We start from the raw sequence: 24,109 nt of genomic DNA, 5'->3' as shown, positions 1-24,109 counted from the left end.
TTTCTCCCCCTATTGGCCGGAGTGTGAAGTGTAATGTGTTCTAGTGATACCTGGTCAGGAGAACTCTTTAGTGCCATCAGACGTACCGCCACTCTCCTTAGCGGCAGAGCGCCATACTGCAACGACCAGGTCTCTGGGGCGCTGCACTCCCCTCCGTTCACCGATAACACAGCGGTAACGGACCGCGTTATGCCGCGGGTAACGCACGCCGTTACCGCCGCTATTACCCCATGTGTGTCCCCAACTTTTTACTATTGACACTGCCTATGCGGCATCAATAGTAAAAAATGTAATGTTAAAAATAATAATAATTAAAAAAAACCTGGTATACTCACCCTCCGTAGTTGCATGCGCCGGCCGCCATCTTCAGTTGCAGGTTCCGGTAGCAAAGATGGTATGGGAGAAGGACCTGCCATGACTTCACGGTCATGTGACCGCGACGTCATCACAGGCCCTGCGCGAGAAGGACCTGCCATGACGTCACGGTCATGTGACCGCGACGTCATCACAGGCCCTGTGCTCATACCGACCCTTGGACCGGCACCTGCCGTGGACTACAAGGGGCCCTCGGAAAGGTTAATATATGTTTATTTTTTATTTTTTAACCTGTGACAAACCTGGCTGGGCAATATACTACATAGCTGGGCAATATACTACGTGGCTCTGTGCTGTATACTACGTCACTGGGCAATATACTACGTCACTGGGCAATATACTACGTGACTGGGCAATATACTACGTGGCTGGGCAATATACTACGTGGCTGGGCAATATACTATTTGGCTGGGCAATATATCACGTGGCTGGGCAATATACTATTTGGCTGGGCAATATATCACGTGGCTGGGCAATATACTATGTGGCTGGGCAATATACTACGTCACTAGGCAATATACTACGTGGCTGGGCAATATACTACGTGGTTGGTCAATATACTACGTGGCTGGGCAATATACTACGTCACTGGGCAATATACTACGTGGGCTGTGCAATATACTACGTGGCTGGGCAATATACTACATGTCTGGTCAATATACTACGTGGCTGGGCAATATACTACGTGGACATGCATATTCTAGAATACCCGATGCGCTAGAATCGGGCCACCATCTAGTGTGTATATATATATATATATATATATATATATATATATATATATATATATATATATATATATATACACACACACACACACACACACACACTTTTAAAAAAAAAAAAAAGTAAGCACACCAGCTTCATCAAGTATAACAAATCTGTTTAATACATAATGTAGTTTATACTGTGAAATCTGGTGTCAGATCCCATGTTTTCTTGCTATTTTTTCAAAGCTCCTAATCTAGTGGGAACACCTAAGCAAGTCTGCGTGGCGTAGAGAGGCAGTTCATTGTGTAGCAGATAGAAAATGTACCTTTTTTTTTTTTTTTTAACATTGGTGAGTATTTAATTCAACAATTGTAAAACCACTTAATAAACGTTTTTCATGAGTGCAGTGGAGTTAGACTCAAATTGAGTGTCGTTGTCCTACAAGTGTTCTGAAAAAGTCCTTTCTCCAGACAAAAGGTATAGCAAACCCCTGATCTTCAATGTGTAGGTCCGAGCATTGATGATTTTCTATTGGGGCACATGAAGTGTGTAACAGCCCTCATATCTACATGCCCTCTCTTCATGGGCGATCTAATAACCATGTATAAGTATATAAGGGGACAATACAAATATCTCGCTGAGGATCTGTTTATACCAAGGAAGGTGACGGGCACAAGGGGGCATTCTTTGCGTCTGGAGGAGAGAAGGTTTTTCCACCAACATAGAAGAGGATTCTTTACTGTTAGGGCAGTGAGAATCTGGAATTGCTTGCCTGAGGAGGTGGTGATGGCGAACTCAGTCGAGGGGTTCAAGAGAGGCCTGGATGTCTTCCTGGAGCAGAACAATATTGTATCATACAATTATGTTCTGTAGAAGGACGTAGATCTGGGGATTTATTATGATGGAATATAGGCTGAACTGGATGGACAAATGTCTTTTTTCGGCCTTACTAACTATGTTACTATGTTAATTGTCCCTATTAAGTAGATATAGCAAGTTCACATCCATTATCTTTTTTTTTCTTTTTTTTTTCTTTTTTATTTTTTATATAGCGCTAACATATTCCGCAGCGCTTTACAGTTTTGCACACATTATCATCACTGTCCCCAATGGGGCTCACAATCTAGAATCCCTATCAGTATGTCTTTGGAATGTGGGAGGAAACCGGAGTGCCCGGAGGAAACCCACGCAAACACGGAGAGAACATACAAACTCTTTGCAGATGTTGTCCTGGGTGGGATTAGAACCCAGGACTCCAGCGCTGCAAGGCTGCTGTGCTAACCACTGCGCCACCGTGCTGCCCACATCCATTATGTATTATTACTAATTTTACTCACTTATATAGCACCAATAATCCCACTGCGCTTTACAGACATTATCAGCACTGTCCCGTTGGGGCTCACAATCTAGATTTTCTATCTGTATGTCTTTTAGAGTGTGGGAGGAAACCAGAGAACCCGGAGGAAACCCACACAAACATGGGGAGAACTCCTTGCAGATGTTGTCCCTTGTGATATTTGAACCCAATACGCCAGCACTGCAAAGCAACAATGCTAACCACTGAGCCACCATACAGTGCTAACCTCTGAGACTGAGCCACAGTACAGTGCTAGCCTCTGAGCCACCATACAGTGCTAACCTCTGAGACTGAGCCACAGTACAGTGCTAGCCTCTGAGCCACCATACAGTGCTAACCTCGGAGCCACCATACAGTGCTAATCACTAGCCACCATACAGTGCTAACCACTGAGCCACCATGCTGCTCTACCAACTTTTTTTTTTTTGCAACACTATCTTAACACTAACACTATCCTAACACTAGCCCACGGTGTGTTGAGCTGTGTTCACACAGACCTTTCTGAATTTTTCAAGTGGAAGCTGTTTGCAGGAAATGCTCCATTTTAGCGTATGTGCACACAGTGTCTTTTAAGTTTTGCAAGGTGAAGCTGCTTCGCTGGGCGTGTTGCCGTTGTCTTCCCTCTATGCCTTCCAGTGTCTAGTAGAAGAATGAAAGGATCAATTCTTTTAACCTCTTCAAAGATTCCGAACCCTGAAGCGCCGTTTTTCAGGTGGATCAGCCCAAAAGAAATGTCATGCGCACATTAACGTTTTGTAGGAGTTTTCCTTTTCCTGAAAAAGTTTTGAAACCTTTTGTAAGAGTTTTTTTTCTGTCTATGCACTTTCTTGCATCCTTTTGATTGGACGAGTTAGAAGTTTCCTTCAGCATTTGCTTTTAAGGCCGAGGTCACACTTGCGAGTTCAATGCAAGAAACTCGCCTCAATACTCGGCTCTGCTGCCGGCAGTTGGGAACGGAGCGTTCAGCTGCATAGAAATATATACAGCCGTACGCTCCGGTCCCGAGTGTCGGCGGCAGTGCCGGGACTTGATGCGAGAAACTCACGTGAGTTTCTCACATTGAACTCGCAAGTGTGACACCGGCCTAAATGACACTCACTTTCTTTTTTTTCCCCATTAGATGTTTTTGGAAAACTTTTTTGGGGAAAGAAACTGGTAAAAAAAATCCTCATATGATAAAAGTGAAATGAAGAAGTGTTCAGTTTTTGATAAGGATTTTGGAGAAGAGACACTAGAGAAAAATCCTTGTGCATGAATTTTGCCTAAAATGGGACTTCTAGTCTCCTAAAAGAAGGGTGAGACCGGGGTCAGACTTGCGAGTGTGATGCGAGAAACTCGCCGGCACTCAGGACCGGAGCGTGAGATTCGCGCGACTTTCTTGCATCACCCTCGCAAGTGTGACCCCGGCTTAAGGCTAAGTTCACACTGGGCGTTTTTGCTCATTTTTTAGGCTAATTTTGATCTTTTTTTTACAGTACCAGCAAAGCCTATGATATTTCAGAAATCCCATGAACACGCACTGTTTTTTTTGTCCATCAGTATTTTGTTTTTGTGCTTTGCAAGTTTTTTTTGGACATAGAGCATGTCACTTCTTTTAGCATTTTTTCTGCATTTTTCACCCATTGACTTGAATGGGTGGTGAAAAAAAGGAAGTATCAGGTTTTGCAGCATTTTTTGTGCCAAAACCTGATTCTATAGAATAGGACTTTTTTTTCAAAACTAAACTTTATCAGCATGCACAACAGACAAATCTAGCATGACAAAACACAAGAAAAATGCAAGAAAAATGGAAGAAAAAAAACAAGGAAAACCAAGAAAAAAAAACAAGAAAAATGCAAGAAAAAAAACAAGAAAAATTCAACAATAAAACAAGGAAAAAACGAAAAATGCTAGAAAAACACAAAGAAAACCAAGAAAAATGCAAGAAAAAAACAAAGAAAACCAAGAAATAACAAAAAAAAAAAAAAAAAAATGCAAGAAAAAAAAACAGGGAAAACCAAGGAAAAAAAAAGGAAAAATGCATGAAAAAAAACAAGGAAAACCAAGAAAAATGCAAGAATAAAACAAGGTAAAACAAGGAAACCAAGAAAAATGCAAGAAAAAAATGCAAGGAAAACCAAGAAAAATGCAAGAAAAAAACAAGGAAAAATACAAGAAAAAAACAATAAAAATGCAAGAAAAATTAGCTTTGACGGTAGCTTCTTTCCTGCCAAGAGCGCAGGTTTTGTTGCAGAGAAAAAACGCCTAGTGTGAACTCACTCTAAAGCAGCTTGGGATGTCCCCTTTTGTTTTTTGCCGTCCCCCGCGCTCTTGCTGAGGCTGTAACTTCTTGCAATCTTTCTCTCGTCAGCAATGTCTGCTTGAAAGTTTAATAAATCACCTTCGCCGCCTATTCTGTGTCGATAGCAGTGAAAGCGATGACACAGTTGTTGAAGCGCTCGTTGTACGACCGTCTCATTTCACAGTTTGTCAAAGAGCATTAGAAAATGACATTTCTGTTACACATTACCTCCAGTCACACCAACCAAAATAGAGATTCCACGGCAGAAAAATCCTCTTTTCTCTTCCTCCGCAGGTGCATTGCTTCTCCCGCACGGTCTCGTGCTGCTGACGGGGCTAAAATACCATCGCAGAAACTTGATTTAACACTTTTCGCATAAAGTATTAAAAAAAAAAAAGAAGTCGTAGCGAGAAAGACATAAAACTTGATGGGTTCTGAGACTTTGTCACTCCGTGATTTATGGGGGAGATGAAATGGCGCTGCCCCAGAAAAAAGGGAAAGAAAATCCGTAAGACGGCGGGGAAAAAAAGGCGATATAATGGACAATTTAATTGAAGTGACAGAATCATTAAAATTTAGACTTTCCTTCTGCTGGAAAAAAAGGAGCTTTGTGGATGGCAGGAGATACAGGAGAGGATCAGGATGGGTGCCAAGGTCAAAAGGTTCCAACATTCCGAAGAATTCCAACAATGCAATTTACTTTCTGTATCAATTCCTCATGGCTTTCAAGATCTCTGCTTGCGGTCATTGATTGTAAACCTTCATCGTTTACTTCTTCAGGTGCTCGACTTTTCTTGAATATGTCAGATTTAGCTGTGTAATCCGAGAGCATCGTGGTGTAGGGGCAGAGACCCTGATTCTAGTTTTGATACAATCACTGTATTTTCTGTTGCAATTCAAGCAGAGCTTTGAATTGTGGAGTCCTGTATAACCCTGCCCAAACCACTGATTTGCTGCTATGTACATTGTGCATAAGCAGAAAGAGGCCAATCAGTGTTGGAGGTGGGGATTGACCAGGAGGCACCAGACACTTAGTCCTGTAGTGATAATCTTCTGCTTATAAAACACTGATTTTATTGAAACAGTCCATCACTGGATTCAAGATCTCTGCCCCTACCCCATGCTGCTCTCGGATTACATAGCAACACCTGCTGACATGTTCCCTTAATTCTTATTTTCTACAAATTATTACTATTTAGTGCCATGAAATCCACTTTTACCTCCCTTTAGAAGGGAATGGAGGGAGACATGGCCACAATGCGCCAAGTTTTCATTTATACTCATCTGGATGCTGCTACCAGTGGAATTGGGGACCCTCATTCTGGAGATAGGTGCAGATCCCAGAGCTATTGTTTACAGCGCTTTCTGCAGTGGTAATATCCCTTTAAGACATTAGGCGCAGCTCTGACCCTCATTGGAGTGAATATTTGGAGGGGGATTTCATCCCTTTAAGTGACTTTTATAATCACGTTTCGATTATTTATCGTTTCACCTGTAACGGCTCAGTGTCCTTTTCGCATTCATTAAATTCCTATTAATTTCCCGCTATCCATCTGGCGATCAGAACATCTTTATGATGGAGTTTACGGTGAACTACCTGCAGTATTTACGGCTGTGAATTGTGCGCCTATCTCATCCGCAGCTCTGGTATCATGACACCATAACCGGCGGCGTAATTAGACCGGTCCTGGAGAGTGCGGCCGATACCTGAGAGGCTCCGGATAATGGCGGATTGTTACAATGTTAGTAACTGATAGCGGTGTACAGGGTTTGTTGTTTTTTATGTTTCCAATGAACGGTGGCAAAGACTCGACCGTAATGCCGGTAATTGCAGATGTTATCAGGGTGTTATGATGCCTCCGCTCTGCACCATGTTTTATCTGTCCTGATAACGCCACTAATGAGCGTGCGTCCCTCTGTAACGAGCAAACGCCGCCTCCATGTTTGGCATTTTAAAGGGTAACTTCATAAAAACCAACATTTCATGTTATACTTCATTCATTTGTGTCAATTAAAGCGGTATAGTAATTAAGGCGAATCTGCCGACATTCAAAGAGGGCAGATTCGCCCAAATTATTCCGAAAATTCAGTTCACATCGAATCTTTTTTTTTAACCCCTTAATGACCGCTAATATGTCTTTTAACTGACCTGAGATATAAGAGAATAGCCTCCCCATACAGGTGACAATCCAGCAGCTATCAGCTGTCCACTATAGCTGACAACTTGCTGCATTAACCACGATCAGTGTTTGCGCCGTACATATCTGTTTAACCCCTTAGATGCTGCTGTCAATAGTGACTACATCATTATAAATGGTTAACAGAGTGTGGGGGCTTCCTCTTTATCCCAATTGGTGCCCTCAGTTCATGATTGTGTGGTCCTGATGTTTGCCATGGCAATTCACGACCAAATAGCGGCCTTAGAGTCGGCTGGCTGTTGTAACCTGTTCAGAAGTTAGCGGCATTTAGGTGGTAAAAATATACTTTTTCATTTCTGTCATGCCACTTTGCATTATTTCCTGAAAATCACCTGAAGGGTTAATAAACTACCTGACAGCAGTTTTCAATATGTCAGGGGGTGCTGTTTTTAAAATGGTATCACGTTTGGGAGTTCCCAATATATGAGACCCCTAAAGTCACTTCAAACCTGGATAGTCCCCTAAAAAAATAAATGTTGTAAATTTCCTTGAAAAAATGAAAAATTGCTGCTACATTTTTAAACCTCCTAAAATGCTAACAAAATACAATAATGTTTTACAAATGGTGCTGATGTAAAGCCGACATGAGGGAAATGTTATTTATTAATGGTTTGCTATGGTATGATCATCTGGATTAAAGGGATACTCATTCAAATTTAGAAAATTGCTAATTTTTTAACATTTTTCTAAAATTTTTGATATTTTTTTATAAATAAACACAAAACAAATTGACCTAAATTTACCATTATCATAAAGTATAATGTGTCACGAAAAAACAATCTCAAAATCACTGGGATTTGTTGAAGTGTTGCAAAGTTATTACCACATAAAATGACACTGGTCAGATTTCAAAAATTTGGCTCCGTCACTAAGGGGTTAATGTGAATCAATCCTGGAGCGTAATAAATGCAGGGTAAAAAATAATTAATACTCTCCCTGACCCCTGATGCCCTCACACTCACTCCTACACAGTATTCAAAGTATTCACTTGATATATATATATATCTATATATATATATATATATATATATATATATATATAGATATATATATATATATATCTTGCATACTTCCCAACTTTTGAAGATGGGAAAGAGGGACAAAGTTTGCGGCACACAACGCATGCCGCGGCAAATTTTAGGCCACTCCCCTGACCACACCCATTCATAATTAGTCACACCCATATCCACGTCCCAACCACACCCATTTAGCACTGCTGATCACACTGTTTCAGATATACAATAATTATAAACAAAAAAATATGGCCACACAGTGCTCCATACTGTATAATGACCCCACATGATGCTCAATACTGTATAATGACCACACATGATGCTCCATACTGTATAATTACTGCACATGATGCTCCATATTGTATATTGGCTGCACTTGATGCTCCATACTGTATAATGACCGCACATGATTCTCCATACTGTATAATGACCGCACATGATGCTCCATACCATATAATGGCAACACATAGCTACTCCTACACACGCGGCTGCGCTCCGTACACTTTGCACACACGGCTCTGCTCCGTACACCTCGTACACATTTGGCTCCGCTCCGTACACCTCGTACACACATGGCTCCCCTCCGTACACCTCGTACACACACGGCTCCGCTCCGTACACCTTGCACACACACGGCTCTGCTCCGTACACCTCGCACACACACGGCTCCGCTTCGTACACCTCACACACACACGGCTCCGCTCCGTACACCTCGCACACACACGGCTCTGCTCCGTACACCTCGCAGACACACGGCTCCGCTCTGTACACCTCGCACACACACGGCTCTGCTACATCCACACTGTACACCTCCTGACCCCACACAAGGCAGCATACTTACCTCATCCTGCAGCTGCAGCACCATGTGGCAGCAAGTTGGCAACCAGCACAGGCAGCCGAGTCCTGCAATCCACGGAGGTCCCGATCATGTGACCCCTGACTCCTCCCCTCCTGTGACCTCATCACAGGTCCTGTGCACAGAAAGCAGGCAGCCATTCGGAAGGGTAAGGGCCCGGGGCATGGCTTAACAAGGGGGCGTGTCAGTCCTGCTGTCTGCGGGATCAGAGCGTCCCGTGCTGGACAGCAGGGCAAAGGCTCAAAACCGGGATAGTCCCGCACAATGAGGGACGGGTGGGAGCTATGTATATTGGGTGGTCCAAAAGTAGCTGGACAGTATGTGTAATAGGGTTATGAAGGGGGAGATTTATCAAACATGGTGTAAAGTGAAACTGACTCAGCTGTCCTTAGCAACCAATCAGATTCCACTTTTCATTCTTCACAGACTCTTTGGAAAATGAAAAGTGGACTCTGATTGGTTTCACAGATAAATCTCCCCCAAAACTGTTTTCTTTTCAGATAATTCAGATAACCCATAATGGCACATAATTTAAATACAGATCAAAGAAAATGTATTTTAAGAGTATTGGAAATCTCAAAATGCTGAAACAGTTAGAGCAAATTGGGTTGAAACATTTGGTACTCAAGCCCCAAAGAGACAAACCATTTACCGCATTCGTGACAAATTCGATGTCACTTGCTCAATCCTTAATGCTCCAAAAACTGGTCGACCCAAAACAGCCTGTACAGAAAATAATGAACAACTTGTTGCTGAAGCATTTGTTCAGAGTCCAAAAAAGTCCAACAGAAGAGTCTCTTCCATCATGCGAATCCTGAAATCTATTGGGTGGAAAGCTTATCGTCCACGTCTAATTCATGGTTTATTGGAGGGTGATCCAGACAGGCGGCTGCAATTTAGTGAGATTATGATTAACGAAAATGAAGAAAATCCAGTAAATTTAGATAACATTATGTGGAGTGATTATCTGGCCGTAATAACAGACATAATTGTATTTACTGGTATAATGAGAACATGTATTTAACAGAGCAACAACGAAATGAGCCTGGTGTCAATATTTGGGGTGGTATTTAAAGTTTTGGTGTTTTGGAACCTTTTTTTTATGGAACAGTCACAGGAGATAAGTATCTCAAAATTCTAATGAATCAAGTTGTTCCCCAGTTACAGCTACAGCCTAAGGCTGGGTTCACATTGCGTTAGTGGGTGTCCGCTAACGGAATCCGTTACATGGCGCAATTGTCGCAATTAACGCTATGTAACGGATCTGTTAGCGCACCCATTGACCGCAATGTGCTAACGGATCGCTAACGCATCGGTAACGTATGTCATTTTTGGCATGCGTCAGCGATGTCCCGTTATTTTCGGACGGACCTCGAACGCTGCTTGCAGCGTTCAGGGTCCGTTCTTCGCTAGCGCAGATCGGGCATCTGCGCTAGCGGGATCGCCAAACGCGATCACTTTTTGGACATTGCGTTAGCGCATTCCTTTAGCGTATGCGCTAAACGGATTGTACTAACGCAATGTGAACCTAGCCTAACTCAAATTACCTTTATTTCCAACAAGATGGGGCCCCTCCACATTATTCAAGAGTAGTCCGCGAGTATCTTGATGAAACATTTCTTAATAAATGGATTGGCCGAAGAGGCCCACTTGATTAGCCGGCACGTTCACCAGACTTGACCCCAATGGATTTTTTTCTTTTGGGGTGTACTCAAGGACAAAGTTTATAGTCGAAAACCAAAAAGTGTCAGTGATTTGAAAAATTACATAAGAGATGTATTTCCAGAAATTAATACCCAAAGAGACGTGTGCAAAAATGTTTGTCGAAGCGTAAGAGTCAGGCTTCAAAGCTGTGCAAATTGTAATGGAAAACAGTTTGAGCACCTGCGTTGATAGAATTTAAGAGCTTTTGTATTATTGTTCAGAATAAAATTTAATTGTCAATGTTGTGCTTGTGTTAGGCTAGGTTCACATTGCTTTAGGGCAATCCGTTTAGCGCTAAGCGCTAGCGCAATGTCTTTTTAGGGGTCGCGTTAAACGTCCCCGATAGCACAGATCCCCGATCTGCAAGAGTGGGGAACGGACCTCGGGCGCAAGCAGCGTCTGAGGCGCGCCACAAAAGAAGGTACGCGCTAGCAATGCGCTTTAACATTGCTGGCAATGGGAGCGCTAACGGACGCGTTGCACGGCGTTAATTTTGCCGTGCAACGCTGTCCGTTAGCGTTCACCCGAAAACGAAATGAGAACCTAGCCTTAGTAAATGTAATTTTATATATACCGTATATACTCGAGTATAAGCCGAGATTTTCAGCCCAAATTTTAGGGCTGAAAGTGCCCCCCTCGGCTTATACTCGAGTCACGGTAGCGGTGGGGTCGGCAGGTGAGGGGCTGAGGGCGCTGAGGTATACTTACCTAGTCCCAGCGATCCTCGCGCTGTCCCTGCCGTCCCACGGGCTTCGGCGCTGCAGTTTCTTCCTCTCTTCAGCGGTCACGTGGGACCGCTCATTACAGAAATGAATAAGCGGCTCCACCTCCCATAGGGGCGGAGCCGCTTATTCATTTCTCTAATCAGCGGTGCCGGTGACCGCTGATAGAGAAAGAAGCTGCGGCACCGAAGACAGGAGGGGACAGCGCGAGGATCGCCAGGACTAGGTGAGTATAGCATATTCACCTGTCCTCGTTCCAGCCGCCGGGCGCCGATCCATCTTCCCGGTCGGCGCCTCCATCTTCCCGGCGTCTCTGCTCTCTGACTGTTCAGGCAGAGGGCGCGATGACGCATACAGTGTGCGCGGCGCCCTCTGCCTGATCAGTCAGAGCAGAGACGCCGGGAAGATGGAGGCGCCGGAACGAGACGCCGGGAGCTGCAATCAAGGGAGGTGAGTATGTGTTTTTTTTTCTTTATTGCGGCAGCGGCGGCACAAATTTATGTGGAACATCTATGGGGCACAGTGAACGGTGCAGAGCACCGTATATGGCACAGCACAGCTATGGGGCACAGTGAACGGTGCAGAGCACCGTATATGGCACAGCACAGCTATGGGGCACAGTGAACGGTGCAGAGCACCGTATATGGCACAGCACAGCTATGGGGCACAGTGAACGGTGCAGAGCACCGTATATGGCACAGCACAGCTATGGGGCACAGTGAACGGTGCAGAGCACCGTATATGGCACAGCACAGCTATGGGGCACAGTGAACGGTGCAGAGCACCGTATATGGCACAGCACAGCTATGTATGGGGCACAGTGAACGTGCAGAGCACCGTATATGGCACAGCACAGCTATGGGGCACAGTGAACGGTGCAGAGCACCGTATATGGCACAGCACAGCTATGGGGCACAGTGAACGGTGCAGAGCACCGTATATGGCACAGCACAGCTATGGGGCACAGTGAACGGTGCAGAGCACCGTATATGGCACAGCACAGCTATGGGGCACAGTGAACGGTGCAGAGCACCGTATATGGCACAGCACAGCTATGTATGGGGCACAGTGAACGTGCAGAGCACCGTATATGGCACAGCACATCTATGGGGCACAGTGAACGGTGCAGAGCACCGTATATGGCACAGCACAGCTATGGGGCACAGTGAACGGTGCAGAGCACCGTATATGGCACAGCACAGCTATGGGGCACAGTGAACGGTGCAGAGCACCGTATATGGCACAGCACAGCTATGGGGCACAGTGAACGGTGCAGAGCACCGTATATGGCACAGCACAGCTATGTATGGGGCACAGTGAACGGTGCAGAGCACCGTATATGGCACAGCACAGCTATGTATGGGGCACAGTGAACGGTGCAGAGCACCGTATATGGCACAGCTATGGGGCACAGTGAACGGTGCAGAGCACCGTATATGGCACAGCTAGGGGGCACAATGAACGGTGCAGAGCACTATATGGTTCACACCTATGGGGAAATATGAACGGTGCAGAGCACTATATGGCACAGCTATGGGGAAATAATGATCTATTTTTATTTTTGAAATTCACCGGTAAATGCTGCATTTCCACCCTAGGCTTATACTCGAGTCAATAAGTTTTCCCAGTTTTTTGTGGCAAAATTAGGGGGGTCGGCTTATACTCGGGTCGGCTTATACTCGAGTATATACGGTAATTCAAAATAAATGTTATTTTCTGTCCACCTACTTATGGTCCACCCTGTATGTATGTATATACAGTTAGGGCCAGAAATATTTGGACAGTGACACAAGTTTTGTTATTTTAGCTGTTTCCAAAAACATGTTCAGAAATACAATTATATATATAATATGGGCTGAAAGTGCACACTCCCAGCTGCAATATGATAGTTTCCACATCCAAATCGGAGAAAGGGTTTAGGAATCATAGCTCTGTAATGCATAGCGTCCTCTTATTCAAGGGACCAAAAGTAATTGGACAATGGACTCTAAGGGCTGCAATTAACTCTGAAGGCGTCTCCCTCGCTAACCTGTAATCAATGAAGTAGTTAAAAGGTCAGGGGTGGATTCCAGGTGTGTGGTTTTGCATTTGGAAGCTGTTGCTGTGAGCAGACAACATGCGGTCAAAGGAACTCTCAATTGAGGTGAAGCAGAACATCCTGAGGCTGAAAAAAAAGAAAAAATCCATCAGAGAGATAGCAGACATGCTTGGAGTAGCAAAATCAACAGTTGGGTACATTCTGAGAAAAAAGGAATTGACTGGTGAGCTTGGGAACTCAAAAAGGCCTGGGCGTCCACGGATGACAACAGTGGTGGATGATCGCCGCATACTTAATTTGGTGAAGAAGAACCCGTTCACAACATCAACTGAAGTCCAGAACACTCTCAGTGAAGTAGGTGTATCTGTCTCTAAGTCAACAGTAAAGAGAAGACTCCATGACAGTAAATACAAAGGGTTCACATCTAGATGCAAACCATTCATCAATACCAAAAATAGACAGGCCATAGTTAAATTTGCAGAAAAACACCTCAAGAAGCCAGCTCAGTTCTGGAAAAGTATTCTATGGACAGATGAGACAAAGATCAACCTGTACCAGAATGATGGGAAGAAAAAAGTTTGGAGAAGAAAGGGAACGGCACATGATCCAAGGCACACCACATCCTCTGTAAAACATGGTGGAGGCAACGTGATGGCATGGGCATGCATGGCTTTCAATGGCACTGGGTCACTTGTGTTTATTGATGACATAAGAGCAGACAAGAGTAGCCGGATGAATTCTGAAGTGTACCGGGATATACTTTCAGCCCAGATTCAGCCAAATGCTGCAAAGTTGATTGGACGGCGCTTCACAGTACAGATGGACAATGACCCCAAGCATACATCCAAAGCTACCCAGGAGTTCATGAGTGCCAAAAAGTGGAACATTCTGCAATGGCCAAGTCAATCTCCAGATCTAAACCCAATTGAGCATGCATTTCACTTGCTCAAATCCAGACTTAAGACAGAAAGACCCACAAACAAGCAAGACCTGAAGGCTGCGGCTGTAAAGGCCTGGCAAAGCATTAAGAAGGAGGAAACCCAGCGTTTGGTGATGTCCATGGGTTCCAGACTTAAGGCAGTGATTGCCTCCAAAGGATTTGCAACAAAATATTGAAAATAAAAATATTTTGTTTGGGTTATGTTTATTTGTCCAATTACTTTTGACCTCCTAAAATGTGGAGTGTTTGTAAAGAAATGTGTACAATTCCTACATTTTCTATCAGATATTTTTGTTCAACCCTTCAAATTAAACGTTACAATCTGCACTTGAATTCTGTTGTAGAGGTTTCATTTCAAATCCAATGTGGTGGCATGCAGAGCCCAACTCGCGAAAATTGTGTCACTGTCCAAATTTTTCTGGCCCTAACTGTGTGTGTATATATATATATATATATATATATATATATATATATATTTTATTATTATTATTATTTTTTATTTTTTTATTTTTTAAATAAATGCCGCTGTTCTCCTGAATCCGGCGTTGTTTTTCTTTTGATTTTGCTCCTCTCCATTCCTGAGATATGGCCTCCTCTCCCATATATGTAAATCTAGTCTTGGCATCCAAGGAGGCGGGGTCAAAGTCTTCTGTGGGCGTTTCCTTTAAGACCACTCCCACTAGGGAACAAGACTAGATTTACACATAAAAAATAAGGGGCCATATCTCAGGATCGGACAGGCCGAAGAACAAATGCCGGATTCAGGAGAACAGCAGCATTTACACTACGGGAAAAAATTACATGTTTATGACAAGTGACACATCCCCTTTAAGATAATGCATTATTAGGTTTTCCTGCTATTGTGCTAGATGACAATCACATCTAGGCTACATACTTTAGAAGCAGAAGAAAAAAACAGGAGCAATGATCATGAGAAAACGAGAGGTGTAAATCATCTGCAAGCAGAGGATACTGGTACTGACTGGTCCGTGACTGTGGTGGTTCTCGGAGGGCGCCCTTTTGCAACTTCAGCTCTTACTATATTCAAAATTAATTACTATGAAACATTTCATGAGCGGTTTCTCCCCCACATCAGGAGGGGAGCCCTGATATCCACCGGACCCCCGCTGCTTACCCACTTCTCTAATCCCCACCTCTGGCTTCCAGCACATATTCCTGTTACCTGAAATGTGTCTCAAATACGATTTTATGCCGCGAGTTTAGAAATTATATTTGAAGCAGCTAATTGAATCTATGATGAATTCTGCTGAACAATTAATCAAATCCTTAATGAAAGAACAGCAGAACATGAGGCGGCTGAGTAACGAGAGATAATGTGCTTACAGTGCGGCGTGATTACAGGTGGAGAGCGCAGGTAGGGGAGGATGTAGTGTAAATCCCGGCACGGCGGAGCTCTGCGGCAGATATATCTTCTGCAGCCAAAGCTGAATTGTATGGAGTTTGTCAGTCTATAATTTGGTCAGTTCAAAGGTCACCTCCCAGGTTGTCATTGGGGAGCAGTCCGTACCCACTCGCACGATTCAGAGCCACTCAAAATTCTAAATGTCTAAACTCTAAAACTATAAATGTTGCACCGTTTGCCTTCTGTAGCCGCTTTTTTTTTACACTGTTAATTGCTGGCTGCAGAATGAGTTAACTTAGAATCCATCAGTAATCTCTTTCTTATGGGAGTGTTAATACTTGGAACGCTTGTCTTTGTTCCTCTAAGCTCTTTGTAGCCGATTCCTGGCCCCAAAGTTTAGGTCAATTATGATGTGATTGTAAATCATCTAAGAGGAGCTCATAAGAAGGAAGATAAGAGTTATAAACTCTCTGCTGTCGGAAGGCGATCACTGATGGATTCTCAGTTGACTCTCTCTACAGCCAGCAAGAGGCATTGAAACACAGAAGCCATAGAAGGCAAACGGTGCAACAATTTTAATGGAACCCAATTGAGGAAAAAAAAAGGTTGTCTGTAGCATGATATACATGCATTTAAATAGTAATTTCTTGCAAGGGAGTCCATATTATTTTAAAGGTCCAATGCCAACATAAATCTATTTAAAGGGCCGGTGGTCATATTAATTTACAGCAACTCGGAAACATGGACATGGCTTAACACGTAAGGATATAACAACAAGGATACATTTTCTTGTAGGGACCATAGTGGACCTTCTGCAACACCTTGCCTAACAAACAGCTAATCCCTACATGTGTCGAGGCTGTTGAATGGCTGTGACACATGCACCTACGGGGACTCGAACATACTATTGGAGAACCCCGAAGACACTCAGTTAGCGCCCGAGCATGCTCAGATAACACCTTATCCCAGCACGCTCGCTCATCACTACTGCCCAGCGCTTGAGTGACATTATGGCCACCACTACGGCGATGTCATCTGGTTTTCTCTGACAAATGGCAGATCTGTCTGTGAAATCTCTGCCAGTCCATAACTGGTGCTGACGTTTCACTCGCCACTCTCTTTACCTATACAGAAGCTGTAGAAATGGATTACGCCCTTATTAAATACTGTTGGTCCAGGTAATTCATGTCGAGGGTGAGCGAGCCATTACATGGCAGATGGCGCAGAGTAGGCTTTGCCTTTGGTAGCCGCTGTGTTGAGGCCGTACACAGGAGGGATGGCGGCATTAATAATGCATGGCGTTTGCTCGCGGCTCGCCCGGCCTCCTGTAATGCATGTCTGAGTCCACACAAGGTTTACTTGGCATCTAAATTACACGGAGGTTGGAGAACTCAATGCCGACTGAATTCTCTCCTCTTGCGTTCTCTTCCCTGTCGGATCCGGCCGACGCTTCAGCTTTAAAACAAAAAAAACAGTAAATAAATCCGTGACTTCCATTGATGGGGCGCACGAGCGTCTGGCGTGTGACATTGTATTCCCGGCTGAGCAAAGTTGCTATATTTAATCAGCAACTTATGAATACAGGACGCAGCAACGGATCACGGAGCGTCACCATAGAAACCCAAGTAAAGTGTGGCAGTAACCTAATTCTTGCTAAAATAATGGCGCCCTCTGTTTATAGAACACGATATATGTCTATGTCAAAGCATGAGCGCAGAGGCATTATTTAGAGGGGTTGCCTGGTTTCAGAAATTCCCTTGTTCCCTGGCTGCAGTTTGCTTTAAAAAAAAAAAAAACGGGGCTTTGTTCATTCTCCCCAGGTCCAGTGCTGAGGTTCTTCCACTGCTACCGGTGTTTGCAGCACTGACATCATCTCAACAGCAGTGCAGCCGATGAGTGAGCTCAGCAGCTCTGTCCGAATCTACGGCACATGCCGGTCATTGCTGCTGAGCTCACTGATTGGCTGCAGCGCTGTAAACAATAATCAATACCAGGAGCAGTGGTGAAGACTCAGTGCTGGACCCGTGGAGGGTGAGCAAAGATCAGGTTGTTTGTTTTTTAAACAAAATGAAACCAAGGAATAAGGGTGCTCCATAAATGGACTGTACTGAAAAACAATTGCCGGTGAGTAGAGGATTCAGATACTATTGTATTCTACTAACATGAAATGCGAATTATGGGGGATTTGTAAGTCCCCCCACATGACACACATCCACATCTGCCACAATTGCCCCTTTTGACCTCTGTCCCCACGGTAAAGTGTAGACTGTGCACATGATACAGTAGACGTGACATCGAGGCAAAATCTAAGGTGGCAGAATATATCCACACACTGCTAAAATGTGGAAAGCGCGCTGTCACCGTGTCTATACAATGTGGCAAGTGCACTGTCACTGCGATAATACAACGTGGAAAATGCGCTGTCACCGCTATAATACAACGTGGAAAGCACGCTGTCACCGTGATAATAAAACATGGAAAGTATGCTGTCACTGCGATAATACAGTGTGGAAAGCGCACTGTCATCGCTAGAATACAACGTGGAAAGCACGCTGTCATCATGATAATACAACGTGGAAAGCGCACAATCACCGCTATAATACAATGTGGAAAGCGCACTGTCATCGCGATAATACAACGTTGAAAGCGCACTGTCATCACGATAATACAATATGGAAAGTATGCTGTCACAGCTACAATACAATGTGGAAAGCGCACTGTCACCGCGATAATACAAGTGGAAAGTGCTCTGTCATCGTGATAATACAACGTGGAAAGTGTGCTGTCACTGCTATAATACAACGTGGATAGCGCGCTGTCATCATAATAATACAACGTGGAAAGCGCGCTGTCCCCGCTATAATACAACGTGGAAAGTGCGCTGTCATTACGATAATACAACGTGGAAACTTTTTATCAAGAGCAGAGAAGAAAGATGTATCCAGCTCATTTCATTCTTGGCTATGGTTTGTGATTGCATGCAGGACTATTATAACTCCCAACATCCCTCTACTCCCAGCATGAAAATCCCAAGGGAAATATGAAATGATAGAAATATGAGCAGAACCAAGATGATAATTGATGAACATTGCTAATAATATGACCTATTACAGACCTCTAGTATGAAATATTTATATCATTGCTCTACATATACAGCACTGGCCTGTTATTTTGTCATTTACCATTCAGACCTGAGTATAAGATGATGGGATGTCTAATGTATGATTACTAAAGTACAAAGATCATGGAAATGTAAAATAGTATTTGTGTCTAAATACTTATCCTGTACATTACTGATCCTGTACTGATCCTGAGTTACATCCAGTATTATGCCCCAGAGCTGGACTCACTATTCTGCTGGTGGAGTCACTGTGTACATACATTACATTACTCATCCTGAGTTACATCCTGTATTATACCCCAGAGCTGCGCTCACTATTCTGCTGGTGCAGTCACTGTGTACATACATTACTGATCCTGAGTTATATCCTGTTTTATAACCCAGAGCTGCACTCACTATTCTGCTGGTGCAGTCACTGTGTACATAGATTACATTACTGATTCTGAGTTACATCCTGTAGATCTTTTATTATAAAAATGAAAAACATAACAATAATAATAGCAGAAAACATAACAAAAATATTAGCCAGAAAATAAACAGTATACTGAACACTGGTCCAGCCGCTCATTCTCTCCTCTCACACAGTATATACAGTATATACAGAATAACTACTTTGACCTTCTGGTCCGGTCACCAAACAAAAATAATAATAACAAATAAAATAAACAATGGCAAACAAAAACTATATACATGAACTTTTTTTTTTTTTTAAATAAAATAACTACAAATATATACAATACTAAGATATCCTCCATTCCCAAAACCCCGCACTGACCTGAGAGCTGGTCCTGCGTCTCATGCCTCAGTCCATGTCCAACGTCCATAGGCCAGATCAGGCAGTGCCAGTTTTCCCCCAAACAACCCAGTGTCCCATACTCCCACAAGATAATCCCACCTCCCCCCTTTTCCCACCACCCAACCTAACACCTACACCCAATTCTATATCCCTATATACAATATATACATTATATACAGCAGCACATACCACAATAATTACACATCACGAAGCCCAAGTTCGGCGCCTGCAGCCCTACATCACTGTATAATGATCAAACAAAACAAAAATCTACAGTGTCAGCAGCAGCCCACCACCAGGAAAGGAGATGACCAGACTAGGGCACACTAAAAGAAAAACCCCTCCAGAGGAGAGCGGCCCTCCGTGCGCCCAGTCTCCCATACTCCAGAGAGCGCACCTTCACCAGGTCACCGAGTATGGTCCTAAACACATCTTCCACTGGGAGGATTTTTCGTTGCGTCGATACTAAGCACCGTGCGTTCCACGTGTGATACCTAACCACTGCGCTAACTAGAAATAAGGTGCAGCGGTCCCGACCACCAAGGTCTCCGAATGCTCCATAGGCCCATTCCGCATAGGAGAGACCGGCCAGCCGAGACCAGCCAATGAAGGCGCCCACCCTGTTGTACACCTCTGTGTTGAAGGGACAATGAAGCAGGAAGTGGTCCATGCTTTCCAGCAAGGTACCACAATGCTCCCGAGGACAATTCCTGTCCTCAGAGCTCCTACACTTCAGATTGTCCCTCACACACAGTTTCCCATGGAAGCAGCGCCAAGCTAAGTCCCAAAACTTCGAGGGGATCCTGATAGAATTCAAAAGATGCAAACCCACCCCAAGATCCCGACTTGGGCAGTCCCTGAGCGCCAGAGGCCTCTGGAAATGGGTCAACAGAACCCTATTGTCAAGGAGTTTCCTTGGCAGAGTCCTGATCTCCCACATTCCCAGACCCCACCGACGAATTACCTTCAGAACCAAGGTAGCGTAAGCCGGAAGATGTCCATGCGGTGTGCGAAGATCCTTCACTTGCCCTCCTGTCTCCCATTCCTGGAAGAAAGGCTGAAACCATCCCCTACAGGAGAATACCCACGGAGGAGCCCTCTCTTTCCAGAGGTTTGCGATATTGATCTTAATGAAGGTATCCACAAGGAATACCACAGGGTTGACCATACCCAACCCTCCTAGTCTCCTCGTACGGTAAGTAACCTCCCTCTTGACCAGGTTCAGTCTATTCCCCCATAACAGTTGGAAGAACAAACTGTAGACCCGAGTCCAGAGAGATTCCGGCAAGATGCATACACTGCCAAGATAAATCAGTAAAGGGAGCAGGTAAGTTTTGATCAGGTTTACCCTTTCCCTTAGGGTCAAAGACCAACCCTTCCATTGGTTCACCTTCTGAGTGGCGATCTCTAGCCTGCTGTCCCAATTTTGTTTGGGGTAATCCCCCTGGCCAAATTCGATGCCAAGGACTTTTGCAGAGACTTTGGGTCCCGGAAGGGTGTCCGGGAGATCAAAACCAGGATCTCCTCCTCCCAGCCAGAGACTCTCACACTTATCCCGGTTGATCTTGGACCCGGATGCCTCCGAGTAGCGATCTACCTCTGACATCAGCCACCCTGCCTCCTCATGAGAGGAAACAAACACAGTGACATCATCGGCATACGCCACCACCCTCAGAGTGGCTTCCGGTGCTGCCCGGTCCATCCCGATCCCGGCCAACGGTCCACGCTCCACCCTCCTAAGAAGAGGGTCAATCGCAAACACGTACAGCAGCGGGCTCAAGGGACAACCCTGGCGAACACCGGACCCAACCTCAAAAGAGCTGCCAATCCAACCATTTACAAGCGGGAAACTCTCTGCCCCACCGTACAAGGTCTTAAGCCAATCAACAAACCCCCCGGGCAGGCCATATCTCAGAAGGACGGACCAGAGGTACTCATGATTAACCCGATCAAACGCTTTTGCCTGGTCCAGTGACAGCATGTACCCCTTCCAGTGACCAGCCCTACCCTGCTCCACTGCCTCTCGGACACTGAGCACAGCACTAAATGTGCTGTGGCCTGGAACAGAGCAATGCTGGGCCCCCGAAAGGAGTCGGGGTGCAAATTTCACCAGCCGATTAAACAGCACCTTTGCCAGAACCTTCCTGTCTGCATTGAGAAGCGCTATGGGACGCCAGTTCCCAATGCAATACGGGTCCTTACCCTTTGACAAGATGATCAGAGCAGACCTCCTCATTGACTTCGGCAGAGTGCCCGAGGAAAGACACTCATTGAATACCTCAGTCAAGAGGGGAACCAAAACGTCCTTAAAGGTCTTATAGAATTCAGATGTTAAGCCATCTGGACCAGGCGATTTTTTGGGGGCAAGCCCTTCAATCGCCAACTGAACTTCCTCTTCACTGATCATTTCTGTCAAAACGTCAAGAGAGGGGTCTACCCCTGGTTCGGGGACAGCTTCAGCCAGGAAAGCCGACATCTCATCCCAATCAAGATCCCTCTTCCCCAAGAGGTGCGAGTAGAAGGATCTGACAACCTCCAGGATCCCTGATCTGGATCGTCTCAGGGACCCCGCAGTGTCGACCAGTCCTGTAACCACTTTACTATTCACTGACATCCTGCAGTTTCTGTAAGGGTCGGGTGAGCGGTACTTCCCGTAATCCCTCTCAAAAACCAAAGATGCGTGTCTATCGTACTGACACCTCATAAGCAAAGATTTCACTCTGGAGATCTCCTCGCGGCTACCTCCAGTTGAGACAAGATGCTCGAGTTTCCTCCTCAGACCCTGATACAGACGGTACCTGTTCAGACTCCTGAGGCTCGAGAGCTGGCGGAAGAATCTCGCCACCCTTTCCTTGAACATCTCCCACCACTCTGACTTACTACTACAAAGATCCAGTAATGGTACCTGGCCCTGAAGAAATTCCTCAAAGGACTGTCTTATCTCCGCTTCTTCCAAGAGAGACGAATTGAGCCTCCAAAAGCCTCTTCCCATCCGGAGGGTCTCTGTAACATTCAGAGAAAACAAAATTAAACAGTGATCGGAGAACTCCACCTCAACAACAGACACTGCTGAAGAGACAGCTTCCTCCTTTAAATAAAACCTATCTATTCTGGACCTACAGTTACCTCTATGATAGGTGAACCCCTCGTGGCCTGGGGTGTGCCGAATGTGGACATCTACCAGGCGAGCCTCACTAGCTATACTATTAAGGGCGACGCTATCATAAGTCAGCTTGTCTCTGGAACCTCCTCTATCTCGGGGCCTCGTGACAGCATTGAAGTCCCCTCCAAAGACAACCTGCCGACTTGTAAAAAGGTAGGGCTTGATCCTCATAAAGAGACACTTCGGGTCCCACTTAGATTGGGGACCATAAATGTTGATGAGCCGGAGCTCTTGTCCCTTCATGAGGACATCTAAGATCAGGCACCTCCCCATTTCTAACTCAATAACCCGTCGGCATTCCACCGGTGCGGTAAAAAGGACCGCCACTCCGCTATACGGCTCGGCCGCAAGAGACCAATAGGAGGGCCCGAGTCTCCACTCCCTCTTAGCTTTAAACACATCTGCCATGTTTGGCAGCCTGGTCTCTTGCAAAAAGAAAATGTCAGCTTCAACCCGGCTGAGAAAATCCAAGGCCGCAAATCTGGCTGTATTTGACTTTATGCTGGCGACATTAATGGACGCCAGCGTCAACGGAGTTGGTACCGCCATCACTGGTGATTGAGTTAGATGGCTTTCTTTTTCCCACTCCCCTTATCCTCTGCCTCAGAGGAGGAATCCTTCCCCCTCTTTAATGACAATGAGGTATCCATACCCACGTGTTTTTTAATTTTTTCGTCCTCGTCTCCGGACTCTGGGCCAGTCCCTCCCTCCAAGGATCTTACATTCCCAGATGGAGGAGACTCGGCGTCCCCTGTGAGCCCCGCCGAAGCCAGAACCTCACCCTCAGCTTCCTCCTCAGAGGAAGAGATGTTTTCAAGGGCTTGGAACCGGTTAGAAAGACCAACCAGAGGGGAGTCGGTTTTTCCTTCCTTAGGTACCTTGGTCAGAGCGGGAGAAGATGTTTTATCTCCCTTCTTTCTCTTCTTTTTGGTGCCGAGCTTACGCTTGTCCTCTAGCCACTGCCTATTATCCTCATCCATACTTTCATAATGGGAGGACTCTGAGGCAGTGGCACTTTCCTCCCTGTGGATCCTCCTGACCTCCTCATCCAACTCATCATCCCTCGGGGCCTCAGCAGCAAGACTGGCATCCAGGACAGGGGCCGCCCCAGTAGTACGAGGCTCGCCCAGCTCCCTATCCTGTCTGCGCTTGTCTAGACGCCTTAGCTGTGCAGGCGTCTTTTTATTGCTTTTCTTCCTTGGCCCCTCAGCTCCCTCACCCCTGCTAGTCCCTTCCCCAGCAGAATCAGCCTCACGGCTTTCTCCCACCGGGATCACGACTGCGTTAGCGAAGGAGCGAGGACAACGGCTGAATGGGTGACCTAACTCACCACACAGGTGACACCTAATCTCCACACAAGATGCAGCAAGATGGCCGATATCCCCACACAATGCACACTTCTGCACAGTGCAGTTTGCGCTGAAGTGTGTGGGGTCGCCGCACTTGTGACAGAGCTTCGGTTGCCCCTGGT

General features: G+C 45.2%; 1 protein-coding gene and 1 long non-coding RNA gene across 5 annotated transcripts in view; one reads left to right on the top strand and one right to left on the bottom strand.

The window, feature by feature from the left end:
- LOC138649201 (uncharacterized) overlaps positions 1-8,872 on the bottom strand; it is a 40,689-nt gene extending 31,817 nt beyond the window's left edge. Inside the window, exon 1 of the long non-coding RNA XR_011315262.1 lies at positions 8,777-8,872. This is a non-coding gene — a long non-coding RNA (uncharacterized lncRNA). The remainder of the gene's footprint in view (positions 1-8,776) is intronic.
- NELL1 (neural EGFL like 1) overlaps positions 1-24,109 on the top strand; it is a 784,159-nt gene that overhangs the window by 638,577 nt on the left and 121,473 nt on the right. The window lies entirely within an intron of this gene.

Source organism: Ranitomeya imitator, chromosome 9, assembly GCF_032444005.1.
Source record: "Ranitomeya imitator isolate aRanImi1 chromosome 9, aRanImi1.pri, whole genome shotgun sequence".
NCBI classification, from domain to species: domain Eukaryota; kingdom Metazoa; phylum Chordata; class Amphibia; order Anura; family Dendrobatidae; genus Ranitomeya; species Ranitomeya imitator.
Note: the sequence above shows the minus strand (reverse complement) of the source record. Positions and strands in the feature narration are given on the sequence as shown.